Source organism: Nothoprocta perdicaria, unplaced genomic scaffold (genome assembly GCF_003342845.1).
Source record: "Nothoprocta perdicaria isolate Ctin4 unplaced genomic scaffold, notPer1 scaffold_250, whole genome shotgun sequence".
Classification (NCBI taxonomy): domain Eukaryota; kingdom Metazoa; phylum Chordata; class Aves; order Tinamiformes; family Tinamidae; genus Nothoprocta; species Nothoprocta perdicaria.
In genome coordinates this window covers 571,852-588,736 of record NW_020455478.1, presented here as the reverse complement: position 1 = coordinate 588,736, position 16,885 = coordinate 571,852, and the positions used below count along the sequence as shown (strand labels likewise).

At 48.4% G+C, this 16,885-nt stretch overlaps 1 protein-coding gene across 1 annotated transcript in view; it reads left to right on the top strand.

Annotated features, from left to right (window-relative positions):
* The window catches only part of OSBP2 (oxysterol binding protein 2), a 113,261-nt gene that overhangs the window by 12,776 nt on the left and 83,600 nt on the right, over positions 1-16,885 (top strand). The window lies entirely within an intron of this gene.

The following is a 16,885-nucleotide window of genomic DNA, read 5'->3' as shown; positions in this document are numbered from 1 at the left end:
GGTCTGACACTCTGTCGAAGCGGCTCTGAACGCCCTGCGTAAAAACTGGAAGCSTGTGTTGCTCCGGGGGAAATAACCCTGCAAGTCTGGGCCGAGCAGCTGGGGGATTTGCACCAAGCTGACACTCGTCCTTGTCTGGGCGAGAGCGCAGTCCTGTATGAAGGTAAATGACTTTGCTTTCCCTCTTGGCCATACGTTTAACTCCGCTTTTTTTCCATTCCTGCTAAGCCGTAATCTATATCTATAGATTTTTGTTGATAATGTACAGCCATACATACCGATTTCCAATGCAAAGTATGGGCATGACTCAGGTTCCTGGGCTAAATTTCTCCGAAGTGTGTGAAATTAGCATTTTGTATGAGTCTATATTTCTGCACGGAGGCTGAGAGGGAACGGTGTGTCCGTAAAATTAGGAGCAGTGGGACTGTCTTTATGGCATTTACTTTCTGAGGGTAAATACACTAATGCCCCCTCACCAAATGGTTGCTAGTTATTTTCCATCATTTAATAGCTGACTGTGATTTTTTTTTAATACCATCAAAAAAATATAGACAAGGGGTGTGTGTGTGTGTGTATATATATTTTTTTTCCATGGCTGAGTCTTTGATTGACTTGATGAGCGGTTGTCATCTGAGGAAGTGTATGGTGTTGAAAATGTAACTGGTAAAGAGCAGTGCAAAAAGGCTTGTTCTGGGCATCATCTCACAGACAAAGCAGCTGAAGCGCTTCAGAAAAAAGTGATCCATGGCAAGGAYGCTGGGACGTGGGCAAGATCTGAGCCGAGAGCCCGAACTGCAGGCCAACAAGCAGGTAGTTTTTATGAAACACAAACAAAACCCCCCAAAAACTTGTCATCTCTCACTTCTGGAAAGGCAGATGCCAACATTTTAAAAAAAAAAAAATTTAGGGTAATGTTATAAAAATGGGAAGGAGCTTGCTTTCTGATACACCATCCCTTGTGTATTTGAATTGTATGCGGGTTTAGGTGCTTGCTCTGGGCACCAATTTGTATGGGAAAAGTTGCTGTTGGATCACCCGCTGAGCCCTGCATTTTCCAGCAGCGTGTCCTGAAGGACTAAGAGGCTAAGCCTGTAAATCTGATCACTTCATAAGGATGATAATGTAGATCATAGAATTGCCTCTGCTCTAAGTATCTCTATGCTGTAATACCCGGGCCCTAAGTACCTCTTTCAGTTTTCAAGCTCATTCTTCTGTCTTCTGCTTTGACTGCTATTAAGTTTATTATACCAACTAACAAAAGACTCTTCTTTTAATCRGCTTCTGAAAAAGACAACTGCTTAGTCTGATATTTCTTCTTTGTGAAGGACAGATAATTGCCATTAAAATTAGRCTATGCTAGACATAGATCCAAGCATATTTTTTAGGGATTAAATTTCTGGGTAAACCTTTGGCCTCAGACTTATCTGATGTGAGGTATTTGCCTTGAGCAGGTGCAGTTACTTGGCAGCATTTGCAGATAATGGAACTCCCCTATCTCTGCTGCCTTGTGTCTAGGCCTTCAGACAGAAGGCACAAAAGCGTTCCTGTGTAGCTGTGTGGAGCGGCCTTGACCTCCTAAGGAGGTATATCCACAAGAAATATTCCATATGGAATGAAATTATGTGCCATAACTTCAGAGTTGCTTGGAAGCTGGCAAAAAGTCAGCAGCACARTGATTTTAAAACGAGCTCAGAAGCTAGAGGTCATGGGCCATAATTCACGCCCAGTGTCTCTGGGGAAGATGCATTCGGTTTCGAGAACGTTGCTGCTGACTTGCATAAAGACAGAGCTGCTCGTGTTGGTGGAAGATTTCTGGGAGCTCCTCCCCTGCCTACATTTGAGCGCCTTGAGAAAGACTGGGCAAGACTAGTGCTCCAACAAAGAAAATACCCCCCCCACACACACTCACACAAATAGGTATAGCCTGAAAGATTAGGAAATCGTGCTCAAGTTATGAGCACATGTTTGTGGGACAATCATGTAAGTTGAGGCTTTGACTGCCCTGTGTTATCTTAGGATGTTCGTGGGCGTGCGGATGAGAAAATATAAGTATACAAGATTACAATGATCTTTTTAACACAAGTGAAATGTCGTTTTTGGTGGTGTGATTATTAAAGTCCTCTTGTGAGCTGTGGAACCTCAAACTTTGAGTGAAAATGGTTGATACAGCCTACTGGTGGTGGGTAAAGCTGAACTTCAGTTAAGCTGATATATTTGTTGCCTGGTCAAGCATCTACTTTCTACCCTGTTGGTGATCCTTTAGTGGAAGCCTTTCTAAATGGAAAGGAAATATGTTTGAGAAGGCCTCCTTGATGCCTACTCAAGTTGAGTGCCCTGCACAGCCAGATGCAACAGCTTCAGGGCTTCCAGAGCTCGTGTGTGTTAATTGCAATGTGCTTGGGAGGTGATTAGCAAGAGCAGATGCAGGGGGTGATTAGGGAGAGCAGTTGCAGGTGGCTGATCAGGTGATTTGGGTAAGAAGGGGATGATTTAGAAACCTTGTAGGAAGCCAYGAGGAGGTTTTGGAATCCCTCATGCTCTTGGAGGGCCCCTGTAGCTGGAGCTACATGTGAGTTCTGCGCCAGGCTGGCAGTGCTGCTGTTTTTGTCAGCAGCGTGATAGCCATCTCATTGAGCAAAATTTATGTGTCCCCTGCCTGCGTGGCGCAATGCTGCTTATGCCACCACGTGCGAGATTGCACTGGCATTGCAAAACCCGTTGCACCCAAGGCTGGTATTAAATGCTTGGCACGTGCTTTAGGGGACCGGGACCCTCTTGGGCTGAACACCCCTCTTGGWGCGCCCAGTGATAAATGGGAGTGTTGAGTTCCTTCAGACATGCAGAATTCCAGCACTCGCTCTGCAACTTTCCGGTTTTACAGTGTTCAAGGAAACATTTGCTGTCTAAGCAAGAGAGGCCTTTCCTTGAACTTTCACAGACCCAGCAGCTAAGCTAGTCCAGACACGAGCAGCTCTCGCCCTCTGCTTGTGTACAGTGCCGGGGCTGGGCTGCGAAAGCCGCTGACCTCCTGGTTGGGATTTCTCAGCTGGGTGGACAGCTGGGCTCTGTTTTCCATCTACGGCACGGGCTGTCGGCTGGCTGCCCGAGACGGGAGGCTCGGTGCTTTCACATGCCCTTACTAGGTTTCCCGCTGGTTACAGCTGAGGATAGTCTCCCCACCCAGATTTTTTTCCCSTGTAATTGATTCCCATATAGCTTTTAGTTTGTGGGTTTTTAAAGTTGCGTTTTTTATTTATTTTTTATCAGAAAGTGAGGGCTGAAAGCCCTCCAGTAGTAACGGGCTCCCCTTCAGAGAAGGTCACCCCCGTCGTTGGGCACGGAGCTGCTGTCAGCCTTTCCCGTACTGCTTCTTCCCTTGACTCTTCCCAAGGAACTGGGCAATGTCATGGACGGCCCCCATCCAAGGAGCTTCCCTGACTCCCTTCTCCTCCTTGGTGGGATTTTGGCTTTCCTGTGGGGTGTCCAGGGTAGGTTCAGCCCGGTAGGTGGGGTGCCCGTGGTAGGCTCAGCCTTACCGTCTCCAGCCCGTGGGGCGGCGCAGCCCGCGGAGCCGGCGGGCTCTCCTGGCCCGTGAGCTTCCCGAGCGCTCCCTGCGTGCCCAGCCTCGCCGGGCCGATACCCTTATCGGCTGGGGACAGCRGGGTGGCTGCCCGCCTGGAGCACAGATAGCACCACAGGAGCTGTGGGGTTACCTTCTGCTAACCAAAACACACTGCACGGCTGCTTTAAGACGTCTTATGTTTTAAAAAAACACGCATTTTTAAAAACTTCTTTTTTTTTCTTTTTCCCCCACGGAAAGTAAAGAAACAGAGAATCYTTTCTCAGCTGCAGTCTTGTGCTTCCCGATTTCCCGTGCTGCCTTGATGAGCTTTTACCCTGTTGACCACTGCCAAGGTTTCTTGGCAGAAGCTCTGCCTTGTGCCCAAGGAAGGCTGATAAGTGGGTTGCAAAAGSTAATTCTGAAGAATATGTATCCAGAGAGTAGATAGCTTTTTACACAGCACCCTTCTCTGTGGTACGGGAGCCCTGTTAAAAAAGGCCACCTTTTGAGGAGAAGATTTGGGTTGGAAGGAAGCTGGGGCACCTTGGCTTTTGATGGGTCCTTGACCCAACTTGACTGTAGCCAGTTGCAATAAGTTCCCCTTTAAATAAAAGCAGTTTCCTCTTCTCACKGAAGTCCTGCTGCAGCCGGGGCTGTAGGTTTGGCTTTTCTGCTTCTGTTTTTTCCATAGGTTTTGCAAAGGAGTGGAAGGGGCGGGGGGAACCCATCCTGCACAGCTTGCAGTTTTGGAGCCGTGCTGAACGAGCTTGAAATCTGTCGAATGTGCATGTTGCTCGCTGCACGAGTTGGGAAAATATTTCCTCTGCCCCGCGCTTGTTTTCTCTTGGATYCCACGTGCTGGGGTTGAGTTGTCGTAAAAACCCTTCCCTTGAACCAAGGGGGTGCCCACAACACCCGAAGAGGTTCGCTGCCTGGGCTCATAGCTTCTGACTTTGGGCATTTCTCAAAGGAAAAACAGTTTTAGGCAATATTTACGCCGGGGCCGCGGGCGGCCGCCCTTGCCCTACAAGGGGCTCTTGTTTGCGCCCTGGCACAAAGCGCCCAGTGTAGCGTGGCGCCTGCGGGGCCGCGCCGGGGCTGGCGGGAGCCRCCTCTGCCTGCCAGAAGGAAAGAGGCCGCTGGATTTCTCTGGTTGTCGTGTAAAGCCTTGGGGCTTTTCGTGGAGGGCAGCCCGCTGGTGGGCTCCACGAAAGGACGTTTGGAAACATGAGTCCTGCAGAACTGGGGGTCAGGGAAGCTGTTTTGCTCCGAGATTAGGACTTTCGTGTGGAAATACTTTTGCTCCGACTTAGGACTTTCGTGTGGAAATACTCATGTGTATTCCAGAGTTGACTTGTGCTGTATGAAATATAAACAAAGCAGCTTCCCGGGGGAAGAGCGCAGTGGTGGTGCTGGTCACGTCCACGAATGGCCTTTCCTGCCCTGGGAATGCCTGCGGTTGCGTTTTAGCCCACTGTGCCACCCTGCGCTCTGTWATTGATGTGAGATCCCCCAGGGAAATGACCATCCCCAGTCAGGAGCGGTCAGGAAATACAGTCTTTCAAGTATATTACTGTGAGATTTTTTTTTTGTTTCTCAATCCTTACTTTAGGGCAGTGGCTTTAAGTGCTGCRATAGAGGCGATGGACTTGCTGGGATTTTATTTTATTTACTTTTTTTGTCCTGTTGCTCGTCTGTGGTAGCAAACTGGTTCCCACCTCCAGCTGATGATTTCAGCCCCAAACTGGATTCCTGGAAGTTCAATGCTGTATAGTCAGGCTGTAAAATCACTGAAGAAGGGCCAAGCATGWCAATGCTTTGGCCACAGGAGAAGATTCCTTGACTTTTTTGCAAGGTTAACAGACGTGAGGTAGTTTTCTTGCTACCCAAATGTTAGCGAGGAAGGCGTGCCCAATTTCTGAGCTAAATGACCGCGCTGTTGTGAACCCCTGGTTGAAATAGTAAYAGTTGGCAGGTATGGACAGAAAGAAGCTTTGCAGCCATTTATCCTGTGACTTTACATTGATTTCCTACCCATTGCTGGTGATTTACTGCCTCCTCTAGCAGGAAAGCAGTTGCATTTCAGTGGGCTCTAAGGAGGTTGGACCCAGGTTGTTGTGAGGATAGCGGCYCTGTTTCACCTGCGTCCCGCAGGACGGGTGGGAGGGCAGAGGTGTGGAGGCACCTTGCTGTGAGTGCGAATTTGCTTCCCCTGCGGCTCGTCTCCCGCGACTGCGTGCAGAATGGCCCTCTTCCCGTTCTGCTGGGCTCACGGGCAAAATTCGGTGTCGTGCTGACACCTCCGACGTTCCTGTTGCACGGCCTCGCAGCCGTGGAGGAAAGGCTTGCGCTGCCTCTTGCAYGCGTTGGCTCTGCTGCAGCCGGAGCTTGCTCCAGCCCCTGCTCAGCACGTCAGAGTGGCAGTGTTTGTCCTCGTTTGCYGCAAAACAGGGCGAGACGAGAAGCTCCCGATTTGTTTAGCCAGCAGTGTGGGATTTCTGAGCTGCCGGGCACGCGTGTGGCCTGGGTACGCTCGGTGGGGCGGCTGCAGCAGCTAACGGGGAAGGTGCTCAGCGRGTTTAGCTAGAGCGCCCTTGAAGTGGTGACCTCCACACTGTGTCACGGGGCTCTCAGAGCTGCTTTGACACTACCGACGTAATACCTGTGTCTCTAAATCAGTGTTTTCTCAGGTCTCCTGATGTGTTAACGGGCTGCTCTGAGGTACGGAGTTTGCCTCCGCCTTCTCTGCGGGTTGTGTGTGCAGCGTTGCTTGTGTACTGTTTTTTTCCTACTTGCTGATGTCTGGTTTGGAGATGCATCATTCTGCTTCCTTAGTGATCCGGCATAAAGGTGTTTCACAMACACGCACGGGGTGATAAGGAGGTATGATCCTCCTGCCGGCTTCATTTCTCTTGGTTTTGAGTGTGCTCTCTGTAAAATCCGCATTATTCCCAACTGTCAAAACAAAACGCCAAGGAATGTGAGCCATGATCTCTGCACAGCAGGTGGCAAATGGTTGCAAGGAAGACGGTGCTGCCTTATGACCATTAGTTTTGCTGTATTTCTAGATTTAGTAGTTCCTAGTACCACTGATGCCTCCTGCCTACACAGGGATCCTATACAGCCTGTTTTTCCCTTCCCTCCAGGCAGTTCCGTAGCGGCTCGGGCTCAAAGTTGCCGTTCTGACCTGTTTCAAGGGAAGTAATTTCCAAAAGCAGGATTTTGCTGAAACCCATAATTCAAAGTTTTGCTCATGGTCCTGGGGACTAGAAACGACATAAATGCTTCTGCCACCGGTTCTGCTTGGGTGCTCGGTGATTATTGCACGGGCTCAGGAGCGACCGCTTCCCCTTAGGGCTGTGTCCGTGCGAGATGCCGCCCTGCAGACCACGGAGAGCTCGGCGGGAGCAGGGAGAGCCCGCCCAAAGCGCCAGGCRCGTGTGAAGTCGTTCCCAGCCTGGTGGCCGCACTAATCCCGGCCGCGTGTCTGGGCTCGTCGCGGGGTCCCCGCCGCGCCAGAAGCAGCAAGGAGCGCCCCGCTCCCCGGGTCAGCCTTGGTGAAGTCGAAGCCTCCTTGCAGTTCCGACTTCAGCACCTTGCAGGCTTCCTCGGCTGCAGTGTCTTCTGCCGTTTTACGGCCCTGAGAAACGGGATGTTTCGGTGCTGCTCTTGAATTTTACCTTTTTGAATGCATCTTTCTGCAGTTTTCTGTAGCTTGCTTTTCGTTCTGTAGGTGATTTGTTCAGGTTACACATGGAAATTTTTGTGGCATTGCATCCTTATCTTCAACTATATATATATATATATATCCTTTTTGAATGCATCTTTCTGCAGTTTTCTGTAGCTTGCTTTTCGTTCTGTAGGTGATTTGTTCAGGTTACACATGGAAATTTTTGTGGCATTGCATCCTTATCTTCAACTATATATATATATATATATATATAAAGATCGCATATTAAAATTTTATCTCTGTTAGATAAAGCACTTAAAATTTGTCAGCCCAAATACAGAGCAGTGGTTAAGGATGATTATGTTGGACTTGTGCAGAAAGCCTGAATGAATCTATGCAAGTAGACATGTCTTTTTTTGTCTTTTTTTTCTTTTTTTTTCTCCCCTCCACCTTGATTTTGTTCCAGTTTTGGGATTATTGGCTCGTATAGGAAATTGTATGAGAGTAGGGGGGGGGTGGAGTAGGAGTTTGTTATACCCTATATTCTTGCTTGGCCAGACTTTGTTTCAGGTTAACATTGAAAGCAGGGTCTTGTGTACATGTGTTTTTTTTTCTTAATTTAATTTTTTTAAAATTATTTTTTATTTTTTCTCATCTCAGGCTATTAAAGAATGAAATGTCTTCTGGTGCAGATATTAGTCCAAGTCTTGTTTCTTCCTGTAATGAGTTGGACTTGCTCCCTCCATCCCCAGTTGAACTTCAAGAAGAAATCTTACTCTATTTTTGCTCAGATTTATGAATCTGGTAAGCCTGAATCAACGTGCAGAAAGGAAATCTTTGCATCGCAAGCGATCAACCTTCTTCCTATCCTTGTGTTGTGAGAAACTATCGAAGAGCTGTAGCTGTAATGACTTGACCTTGTTGGGATGAAACATTCTGCCCGTTTTGTTTCCACCAAGACGCAGGGATCTTGTATGGCAGTGGTCTCGCCGTGGCCTTGGTCTGCAGCTTCTCTAGCCTTGCTTTAGGTCAAGTGTTGTGTTTTTCCTTTATTCGTCCTAGGCTGTGTGGTTATACTGCAAAGGGAGAAGTTGTGGTTGGAAGCGCTGCTGGGATTTCTCGGAGAAGCGTGAATATCCCTCTYGAGCCCTTTCATTATTGTTTTGAAGGTAGGTTGCATGGGCTTGCCACGGCATTGGAACAGGTAGCAGGAAATGCTGCTGAAAAGGAAATTATAGCCCTGAGTAAAACCTCTAATTCTTCTGGGCTTTTGTACCCCGATTTTGCCATTTGTTTTTACCAACCAAACAGGCACAACAAGGTTCAGCTTGGTAAGCTCTGTATAGGATTTTTTWAAGTTTATTTTATTTTTTCTTGAAGTTGTTCAGTGGCTTAGCCTTCATTGCTGTCTGCTTGGAAAGTCTGTTCCAAATCTGGGTCTAAATCTTATCTCCCTGTGGTGGGCGCTTTCATTTTCTGCTTTCACAAGGTGATGGATGTCCACAATATCCAGGAGACAGTGAAGTCTCTMATCTTCCTACAACCCCAGGCCGTCTGAGAGGAAAATCTCTGGTGAGATCGAAGGAAGGGAAACTCTGTGGCCAAATGGCTGTTGGGGAAGCCTTAAAACAAACTAGTGGAATAAACCCATCCCTTTTGCAGAGCTCTGTTTTCACTGGTGTAATTGCTCAGTCCAGTGTACCTCTTCATGCCAAAGGAACCAAAAAWAAATGGGTAAAATACTCAGGAATCTGCCAAGATGATAATTGGCTTCTTCTAAAGTTTTAAAAATGAATTATCTAAGCTGTGGTTGTATTTTTGCTGTGTCTCACTGTCTGTCAGATCTTGGCTACTCAGTTTGTATGTTGAGTTGGTTCCTATGTCCCCTGGAAGACCTTGGGCCTCGTGCCCAGCTTGGATGGGCCGACTGGGTGCTCCTGGGTTGTAACGTGCCCGTGCCTTGTGGTTCCTCCTTCTCTAGAAGTGCCGACTTCCGATGGTGCAAGAAGTATTTGTGTGCGTGCTTGTGTCTTCAGATGTGACCTGCATTACTGGTGCAGAAAATCAGATGCGTGTTTTTTTCTGTTACAGTAGCAGCAAACTGTTCCCATATTCCCTCTAGAACATGAGTTGATGGGGGAGCTCAAAAAACCATAAAACTGAATAATTTTATTCTTTTCCCGGGCAGGCTGTGGCTTTTTTTTTCTTAAATCATATCCATGTCATGTTTTATCCCTAAATCCTGGAAGACAAACCAGTAACGGCATGGAACTGCAGTGCAGGGCTCCCTGGAGCGGGATCCCCATGTCCTGCAGGGAAAGGTGGGAAACTGCTGCTCGGGAGCAAGCAGAAGCGCCGGGACCGGAGCAGCCAGGCTGCTGATGCTGCCAGTGCTGAGGAAGCAGTTTCTGCAGCAACGCGCAAAACTAGACAGAAAGCGACGGATGTTAAAATGTCCCTGCAAAAGTTCATCCGGGCATAACGCGTTTTTATAGCTCGACTAATTATTGAGAGGAAGGGAAGAAAGCAACTTCAAGGGGATTGCGTGGCAAGTGCAGATTTTCATCTAAAGGCTGTTTATAACAACATATTTCCCAGTTTGTAAACAGTGACAAAGCTGCCGTTACCACTGAATGCTAACCTGGCAAACGGGCTGGAGTCTCTGTTCATTGCCTCCTGCCTGCTGCCAGGGCTCAGGTTTATATAGCAGCTTTATGTTCAAACGCTTGCAGAAAGGCAGCATGACTCCGAGAGCAGCTTGGGAATGGTGCTCGCTTTTATCAGAAGTGCCTTGCACTGGAAGAGGAAGCACAAATTCTCTTCAGGTGGGTGATTAGGAGAGCTCTGAAGGTGCAGCCATGGCACCTAATGTACCTGCCTGCATTTTGCTTGGTTTGACATAACTGCAGTTCTGAGACCTAGAGATGGAGATAGAGGTTTTCTTTCCACTTGAAGAGGAAAGAAAAGGGCACGTGGCTAAATCTGTCGGGACGAAGATGGATTTTGGAACGCCACACAAAGTGGGATTTATGGTCTGTTTTGTTCTCTGGTTTGCGAGTGACATGGGTTTGGCATTTAGGATTTAGAATCAGGTGTTTCTTTTAATTTAGGTTTATAGCAAACTCTCTTGAGATCATGGAAGGAAAGAATGGAGGTGAGAAAAAAGTGCGTACTAGAAAGTCACTTTCATGCGTCTAGTTGAGTTTGTGGTTTGGATTTCTCTGTGAAGGTGCCTCCAGATACAGAATGAACTGTATGGAAACACGTGAGCAGAAAGCATTGGCTCTTCCAGCTTAGTAAGAACAGGTCAGGGTTTGTATAGCCTTTCTAATTTCTTAATTTTTAGTATTTTCTGGGTAATCCAGCTTGGAGGAACAGTTTGCTTGTTAGAGTCTTTTCTAGCACGGTTGTGAAGCTGAGCACTTCTTGCCAGGAGGTAACGTAATGAGGTTCCATACGTGTGTCGTCTCCACTTTGCTTACTTGAACTGAAAGAGCTTTTGAGCTGCCAGGGCTGCAAATGTCTACTTTGATCTCAAAATCGGACTGCTTTGCTCTTCCTCATTTCCTTGCCTTTGATTGCGCGGTGCAAAGCAGCCCGCAGTATTTCAGTGAGCTTTGAAGGGGGATCAGAGCTGTGCAGTGCAGTGTTGGCTCCCTCCTTAGGCTCTCCACCTGGAATGGGCTGAGCAATGAGGAGGTGCAAAAGCAGCTTTTAGAGGAGATGAGACTAGGAAGAAGTGCTAGTTAGTGCTGCAGGTTGTTGCAAAGAACATTGACCAGAGAGCTCTTGAATTGCAGCAAGTCAACGCTGCAGAGCTCCAGTGCCTCCTGCTTGCTCCTTTCGAGGCTCGCTTGTTCCAAGGAAGCCTTGGCAGCGGGAGCTGCCCAGGCAGGCGMTCGTGTTCGGGGCGGGCAGTGAGGAGGTGCAGCGTCCGAGCAGCCTCCTGCCGGCCTCTGGAGCTAAATCTTTGTGTGTCAGCCACTGGATATGAAGTGGTGGCACCTCAGAGATCAAAACTGTGCAGCTTCTACGTGGAGAACGTTGCTGCCTGCTTTTTCAGCTTTGCCCCTGTGCTCTGTCAATGTTTCTGAACTTGTTATGAAATAATAAGATGTTCCTGTATGGCTCTTTGCACTAGCTGAAAAGCGGGAGCGTCTCGTGGGGCAGATGCACATGGGACAATCTCGTGCAGAGCTCGAGTATTCCTTCAGAGCCAGAAAACGGGACTTTTAAGGTGTCACTTACTACTCTTTCTCATGCCCTGCAGTGTGTAGCTGAGCCTATCAGGCTGTGCAGTATCAGAGGCCAAGAATTAGAGTTTTATTTTCAAGGCATTTGTAAATAAGTCAAGCTAGTAAGTCATCCTGTCAAGCTCTGCATGTTTAGAACTATGGTATTAAGGTAGCATTAGCAGCACCTCTAGTCACAGAAATAAGTGCTGCAAGTAATGTTTTCACGACCAAAAGATCTTTGAAGGTTGTTGCAAAATTGGACATTATGCACATTGTGGTACAAGAGCTTCGCTGCGCTTATGGGCAGAATGCCTTAGCAATGATGCCAATCTTAAATTTCTATTACTGCAGCCTACGTGCTGCAGAAGAAATAGTAATAATAAAAGCTAGCCCTGCTCTATTTTGAGCAGGGCCTTCTGGCAGCTTTGGCAAAAAACGCTCAGGAACCAGCTGCAGAGTAGGTTTGATTGCTTCCATAGGGACCAGGTGACATYGTGATCAAGTCTCTGTGAGGTCTCCTTTCTGATGAGAGTTGTGTGCTTGGGGAATAGGTCACTGCAGATGACTCCGTGGTTAATGGTGCTTTGCAGGGAGCCCTGGGCGGGCTCTGCTGCCAGGCCGGGTGCCGGTGGCCTGTGAAGCAGCGAGGTGGCCGGGCTGCTGAGCTGGCTTAGAATCACCGAATGAATCATAGAATGCTTAGGGTTGGAATGGACCTCAGAGGTCACCTAGTCCAACCCCCTGCACACRCARGGTCACCCAGAGCACGGGGCACAGGGTTGTGTCCAAGYGGGTTTTAAAGCTCTCCGAAGAAGGAGACTCCACAACCTCTCTGGGCAGCCTGTTCCAGGGCTCTGGCACCCTCACTGTCAAGAAGTGTTTTCTCAAGTTCCTGTGGAACTTTTGGTGCCTCAGCTTGTGGCCGTTTCCTCTAGTCCTGTCGCTGGCCACCAGTGAAAAGAGGCAGACAACATCCTCCTCACTGCCTCCCTTGAGGTATCTATACACACTGATCAGGTCCCCCCTCAGCCTCCTCTTCTCCAGGCTGAACAGACCCAGCTCCCTCAGCCTTTGCTCACAGGGCAGATGTTCCAGGCCCCTGATCATCCTCGTAGCCCTGCGCTGGACTCTCTCCAGCAGCTCCACATCCCTCTTGTACTGGGCAGCCCAGACCTGGACGCAGTCTCCAGATGTGGCCTCRCCAGGGCTGGGTATAGGGGGACGATCCGCAGCTTGGTGCGCGGCCCCGTTCCTCGAGAGGAGGCGAAGCAGGCGCACGTGGGCCTGCTCTCGCACTGCCCGTGCTTCAGGGGACAGTTGGTGGCTGGAGCGAGCAGCACCTTCTGTGCAGCTTCATGTGCGTCGTGTAGCCTGTGGAGCTGCGCGTCTCTTAGCCGTGGAGACACCAGACTCCATGCTCCTTCCGTGCCCTTATACAGCAGTGCTCTTCCCGCTCCTGTAGCACTTAATAGCTATAAAATTGTTGGCGTTGGGGGAGGGAGAACAATCTTTTATAYGTCTCCCTGAGTATCCCCTGCACTGGCTAATTGGCACTGTAAGAGGTAGTTCTGCTTTGCGAGGTAGCTGAGCTGGGTCTAAGCTGCTCCAGCAACGCCTGCCTTGCTGCAAGGTCTGCGTGAGACTCGCGTGACAACCCCTGCGGTCGCTCTGGGTGGAGGAAGCCACGTCCTGCCCCCCGGAGATGGGTTCTTCTTAGTGCCCCAGTGCCACCCTGGGCTGAACATAGAGGAGCGGGTCAGGAGCATCAGGGGAGATGAGCGGGGAGCCAGGGCTCCCACTGTGATTTCCTTGGTGGTCGCTCCAGTTGACTTGGTTGAGTAACCTCTTTCACTGTGGGTATACATAGACACACACAGAGATATATATATATATATATAAAAAAATATAAAATATGTGTATATATAATGTACTCATTCTCTGTGTATGCCTATGTACCTTGCCCAGCCATCACTGTGACCCTCTGAGGACAAGCCCCATAATTAGCTTTGTATGAGGGTGCAGCCCCACATCGCAGCTCCTCAGCAGCATCCCCCCCGTCTCTGTGGCCCACGGCCACGTCTCGCCTCGCTTCCTCTTTTACGGCCTGCCCACGTGCCCTCCCATATGGGCAGCGCTCAGATTATTGCAGAAAGTCAAGAGCCACCAAATCTGCCTGGATCGCGTTATGCAATAGTTGAGCTGCTAGCAATGAATAAGCAGATTCATTGAAAGGCAAGTGCTTCTCAAGGGCACCTCTTTTTTTTTCCCCTTCTCCTGCATGCAGACAGAGAAAATTGCTTGGTTGTTGGCTCAGAGCTGGGTCAGGTGCTTGCCCTGTGGGTGGTGATTGATAGCATTGATTTTTCCCAGGTGACTTTTCTCTCAGCGTTAGCTTAAAGAACAATTCCTGGTGCAGAAACAGTTTCCTTGGGTGGAAGAGCAGGGCTGCTTTACGTGATTTAGATCAGCTTATCTCAGTCACTTGGAGGCCTTTGTTTTGTGTATGGGAGGAAAACATTTTAGTACTTTTCTCAAAGTGAAAGGAGAAAATGTCAGGGTGTGCTGAATCACAAGGAGGATGACTTCTGAGATGAAGGAAGAAATGATCCCCCCAAACCGAACAAACCAGTGCTTTCATTTGGAGCAAAATTCGCCCCTTCCGCAAACAAATGCGGCTGCAGGGTGCTCACTGCCRTTGCCAGGGCTGACCTGTGAGTAGCTAAGAGGTCCCAAGAGCTTTGCTTTTTGCATGGTCCCTGGCTGCCGTGTCCGCACGTGGAGCTTGGAGGGGGGGCTCCGTTCATTCTCTTCTCCAGAGCAGAGTCAGAGCTGAGCAGATAAGAAATGTCTGAAAAGTTCTGAAAAACTTAAGTTGTGGCCAACTAACTGTTTCTTCTGGGCTTCAGTTAACTTGGTGAGTTGTCACATTGGTGAACTGAGGAAAATGCGGCTTACGGTGAGAGTTGAGAGGTGGGGAGGAGCTCTGCAGCAGCATGACGGGTGGCTCTTCGGAAAAGGCTGCTCTTGAGATGGAGGGGAGCTTATTAGTGGCAGAAAAAGAGTACAGGTGTGTGTCCTAATCGGGAAAGATGCGCAGTGTACGGAGTAATCAGGAACTTAGAGGAAGATGCTTGGCATTGTCATGGAAGGATCAGCAAAGACATCTGCCCAGCTGGGGCAACTTAAACCCAGGAGGAGAGCTGTTACCTCGTGGGAAGACTGTGCCTAAGGGTGCCGTAGTTTAGGAGCAGAATGCTGCAAAAGCACATCTAGGGCAAAGCAATGAGGAAAGGGGAGAAAAATACTTAGTAGTGGACGCAAAGCCCTGGGAAACTTGAAGTAAGGCTAGGTAACCCGGTGCCCAGCTTGAAGAATGAGCTCGTCTGGGGTCTTCTCCTTGCCGCCTGCTTAGTCCTGCAACAAAGAGCCTTGAAGCCTTCAAAAACAGTTGGAAATACTAGCTTGGACTCTTTCAGAAAGCGCTTGGGTGCTTGAGGAGCAAGATGTCGTGTTCTTTGACAGCYCTTTTCCTGGCGGTTGCATTGGTGCTGTGTTTAGGCGGGCTGTCCTCGAGGGCTCACGCGCCTGCACAAACCGTCTGGGGCTCCTGCCAGCCTTTTGGCATGTGCTGGAGCTGGGCGGTTTTCACCTCTCCTGCCACCAAACTTAGTGGTTGGTGTGTTGTTGTCTCACCTGTTCTTATGTGCAGGGGTCTGAAGTTTGCTGGGTGATGTGCAGGTAGGACGTGAATCAGCCTCTTCCAAGAGCAGTGACTCCTTTGGAAATCTCGTGACGCTTTGTGGTAGCCTCTTGTTGCATCTCCCAAACYGTTGCTGATGTGCTCTTGAATCACCCCATGATCTAAGGCCTCTCTCCACAAGAACTGAAGAATGTCAAACTTCCGTCACAGGGACATTCCTTAGTGAGGACTGTGTTCCTAGGCTGGGTGGAGAATGAAGGAGCCAGTAGTAAGTGAAAGAATTTTCAGCAGATTCCTGTGGTTCTCCAGCTCAGTGAGCAACTGTTCAGCAATGTATTTTGCTGAAATGCCAGCAAAATTGTTCCAGCCGCTGTCTGAACTCTCTCTAATTCCAGTGTGTTAGGAAAAGGATCCTGGAGAGAGGACCTTGGGAATGGCTTGGACAAGACACTGCCACTGCCTGTGATGGTGGTGTTCTCATCCCCCCTTTCTCTTTTGCTCAGCATAATCATGGAGGCTTTGGGTGATTTGGGGGTTTAAACTAGATTTAAAAGTCCTTCTAGGACTAGGACTACTTATTAGGCAGGTGAAACTGTTGAACATGCCGGAAAAGATAAAACTGCTGTAAGGAGTGATGGCTGGCAGTAGAAAGAAGAAAAAGTAGAGGGGAGAAAATGAGGAGTAATTGAATTTTTGAAATGCTAACGGTGTCTGTCCTGTTTTATACATATACATATAAATATGTATGTATGTATAAAACTATATATATATATTTATATATATAAAACTATATATATATATGTATAATTTGATATATAAAAATATTTTAATAATGACATCTGTAGTAAATACAAGCCAGGAAAAACCCTATTCTGCAACATGCAGTATAATGCAGAACAAATGTAAGCTTGGGTTGCTCAAGTGCCTTTAAAAATCTAGTCTCTGGAACTTTCCATTTATAAAAAGGGTGTGTATGTATTTGTGTGTGTGTGTGTATATATACACACACGTCTATATACAAGCACACCCCTTTTWTTAAATGGCGAGTTCCAGAGGCGCTCTCTCTCTCTATATATATATATGTATGTATGTGTGTGTATATATATTTTTTTTTTTCTTTTTGGGTGCTAAATGGTGTCCTAAGAAGTGGCTGTCAGTTGGCATGTGGCTGCGCCCTCGCTTTCCTGCTCTGACAAGACAAAGCCCGTGCACTTTGGGCGCCACACCAGCTTCCAACAGCCACCAAAGCTGCTGCCGTGGGTGGTCAGCGTGAGACCCACTGGGCCCAGGGCACTTGGGCACTCTCGAGAAYGAGGAGCAGGCAAAGAGGAAGACTGTTAATAAAGACAAGTAATGGTTTGACCATTCAAGGTCGGAAATGCCCTTTTGTGAATAGGAGGAGTTGCAGTAATCGTGGAGGGTTCAAAGCAACCACCCTTCCAATCTGCTGCGTCGACACCCTTGTTTCTGTTTGGGACTAGAACTGGAGTACGGGCCGGAGAGGCCTGTTGTATTTTTGTGTCGAGGATTGGTTGACTTTGGCCTCTTACAGCATCAAGTCTTGGGATGCTGCTAAGTGGTGGGGTAGCCTTGGGTTAAGACTGCTGCAGGTTGGATTGACCAAAGMGCCTGATCCGTGAATAACCAGACCGAGAAAGGTTTGTATGAAGCAGAGGACTTGTCTTTGTAGCTGCTTTTTTTAAACTGTTTGCTAAGTT